Raw genomic sequence first — 3,196 nt, 5'->3', positions numbered from 1 at the left:
GTGATATATTCCAAAGCAAAAATTGACTTTTGTACTTCTACACTCGTATGTCCTATTATTTTTTGTTTTTTATAACTTGTATATCCTATTTGACCACGAATTACAACAAGAATAATAAATTTAAAAGAGAGAGCACAATTATATAATGTCACATTAAATAGGAGGAAAAGGTGTTGTCGTATTAAGTCATTTACGATCAAGAGCAAACTGTTTTGTCGAAGTTAAGGTTTAACAAGAAAATCTGTTACAATAATAACAACTCAACAACAATAACAAACAGTAATATGCACCTTTCGAAGCATAACCTAATGAGAAAAGAGCATAGCCTAATGAATGGATGAATAAATAAATAAATAAATAATACCCATTTCTCAGTGGTGCCTCATTCGATGAGCCGAGGTTGCAAATTTGAGTTTGAGATATGTGCTTTTCTAACTAACTTTCTAACGAGTGTGTGAACAAAGTTTCTGGAAAATAGAAAAGAAAACTATAAGATATTGGATACTCTTGATGATGTGAGATATTTTGAAATAAAATCATATGAATTTGACCCAAACTTGACAATATCACATCATGTTAAGAGTATCCTCACACTATTTTAGCTCAAGACTTTGCGAGTAAGTTGCTATATAGTAACAACAGTTAGCTTCGTGGCTTTGTAGAAGAAATTGCTAGCTGATGTTTTTAAAGTGACAAAAATTATATTAGTTATTTTTCTATAAAAATTAAGATTTTTTGTTGGCTTATAAATTAGGCATTGCCTAGTCACTAGTTGTATTTCATCAGAAAAGGTGGTTACACGAGATGGACTAAATCTTACCTTCAAAATACAACACAAGATTGATATAACTCGATCTTCAAAAATACTTCTGGCTTGAAATGACCTACCCTCGCGGGCTTCAGTTAAAATTTTTACTTGAATATTTTTTCTAATTTTATTTCTTGTTATTTGCAGAGTCAGAAGTGAGACTGACACTGTAATGAATTCGATATATAGAAATTATATTTTATCACATTCCCTTGCATTCTTTACATGCCTTTTTTTTAAAATAAAAAATTGAGAGGAAAGATATAATTCAAGGTCATATATATCTCTCTTATCTCAAAACTTTTTATGTAAATCAAACTAGCTATTCCAATCATGTTTCTTCTCATAATTAGGTGGAGGATTTCTTCGGGCACCAAAGTAGAAGCCATCTGCTTGCACTTTCCAATAGCATTCGAGAGTGTCAGGATCTATTACTCCACATTGTCCAGCTATTTTGTTATTGAATACATCAAATGGAATATCTTTACCATTCCACCAAAAATGACAAAAGTAAAGCGTACCTCCGAAAAGTTTCTCATTAAAGCTAAAACTGAACCCCTCGTTTGGATGGAGGACTTTATAACCTAGATCATCGTCTTTAGACTGACAATGAAAAATCAGTTTAGAATTAGGAGGGAGGGCATTGATTATGTGAACTTGAAATCTTGGAGTAACAAAACTACGACTTCTCACAAGAGCGAGGTTTAGTAGAAATATGAATGAGAAAAAAAGAATTTTGGTCTTGAAATTAATCATATTTTGATCCTTTGAAATGGTTCTTTTTAATTTGTTTAGTATTGCTTTCTTTGAGACTCTAAAGGTTCATGTGCTACATATAAATATATGCATGAAAAGAAACTCTAGATAAGTCAAAGTATACTATTTACATGCTTTAGAAGAACAATGGATGGACTTTCATTAATTTAATAATGGAATATGACAGAATATTCTTTTTATTATACCCTTCAATTTGCCTTTTTCATATTTTCTGAAAAATAGAAAGACAAATTAACCTTCTTCCGTCTTTTTTGTTTTCTTGGTTGGAGCCTTCTTTCTCTTATACCATCCATTAAGTAAAGAGGAGATTACATCCAAAGTTAAAGAGGAAAATGATCATAAATACCATACTGGTGTACTAATCTACTAATCTGGATAGGAGAGTTTATATTTTGTTGTTTTTTATTTTTTTAAAATAATTTTGGATCATTTTTCAATTGGTGCGCGTTATCCTTGTGCAATGGCCATGTTAATATTCTGTGTATTTTTCCAATTTTATAGGATTTTCCCAAAGGAAAGAGCAACTTCTGTACTTTTACACTCATATGAATGCGACAGTCGCAATTGCGAAGCATCCATTGCATTGGCAAAAGTTGGTTTGCTGGGGGAGATTCGCATTTGCGAAGAAATCCTTCGCATTTGCGATGTAGGGTTGTTCGCTTTTGCGATGGACCCTGCCGCTTTTGCGAGATATTGATCTTCGCATTTGTGAAGTTTTGGGCCGGAAGCCATGTTGTGAAGGAATTTTCATACCAAATCATTGGGTAAGTGCCTCTAATCAATTCGCAACTACATTTCATAATTTTACATAAGATTTAACATCAAATTCATGAGAATCTAGGGAAAAATTTGGGGATTTTGACAAAACTTTGAAAAATGAAAATTCAGGATTTGAGAGTCGAATGGGACTCGAATTTGGAAACAAAATATGTATTTGGAGTTAAGTCATTGTGTTCAAAATATAAGAAAATGAAGCTAAGTCTCGGAACAAAATGAATCAAATTCCTCTTTCAAGCTTAAATCTTGAAAGAGTTGACCAAGTTTGACATTTTAGCATTGGATCTCAGAATAGAGTTTCTTTGGTTCTTTTAGCTCCGTTGGGTTATTTTGGACTTAGGAGTGCGTACGGATTGTAATTTGGAGGTCTGTAGTCGAATTAATCTTGAAATGGCGAAAGTTGAATTTTTTGGAAAATTTTAACCGGGAGTGGACTTTTTGATATCGGGGTCGAATTTTGATTCCGGAAGTTGGAGTAGGTCCGTAATATCAAATATAACGTGTGTGCAAAATTCGATGTCAATTGGACGTGTTTTGATAGGTTTCGGTATCAGTTGTAGAAGTTGAAGTTTTAAAGTTCATTAACTTTTACTTGAGGTGCGATTCGTCGTTTCGAGGTTGTTATGTGTGATTTGTAGCCTAGAATAGGTTCGTTTCATCATATAGAACTTTTCTGCAAAATTTGGCGTCATTTGGAGTTGATTTGATATGGTTCGGACGCTCGGTTGCGATTCTAGAAGTTCTTGAAGTTTACTTTGATCTTCATGCGTTTTGGCATTAGATTCGTGCTTATAGAGGTTATTTTGATGATTTGATCACGCGAGCGAGTTCGTG

The 3,196-nt window shown here is 33.1% G+C and overlaps 1 non-coding gene across 1 annotated transcript; it reads right to left on the bottom strand.

Moving 5' to 3' along the window:
* Positions 1 to 2,000: 2,000 nt before the first annotated feature.
* Positions 2,001 to 2,103, bottom strand: LOC142174163 (U6 spliceosomal RNA). The gene has a single exon (XR_012703511.1). It is a non-coding gene; the product is annotated as a U6 spliceosomal RNA (small nuclear RNA).
* Between the last annotated feature and the right edge of the window lie 1,093 nt (positions 2,104 to 3,196).

This window comes from Nicotiana tabacum, chromosome 2, assembly GCF_000715075.1.
Source record: "Nicotiana tabacum cultivar K326 chromosome 2, ASM71507v2, whole genome shotgun sequence".
Lineage (NCBI taxonomy): Eukaryota > Viridiplantae > Streptophyta > Magnoliopsida > Solanales > Solanaceae > Nicotiana > Nicotiana tabacum.
Note: the sequence above shows the minus strand (reverse complement) of the source record. Positions and strands in the feature narration are given on the sequence as shown.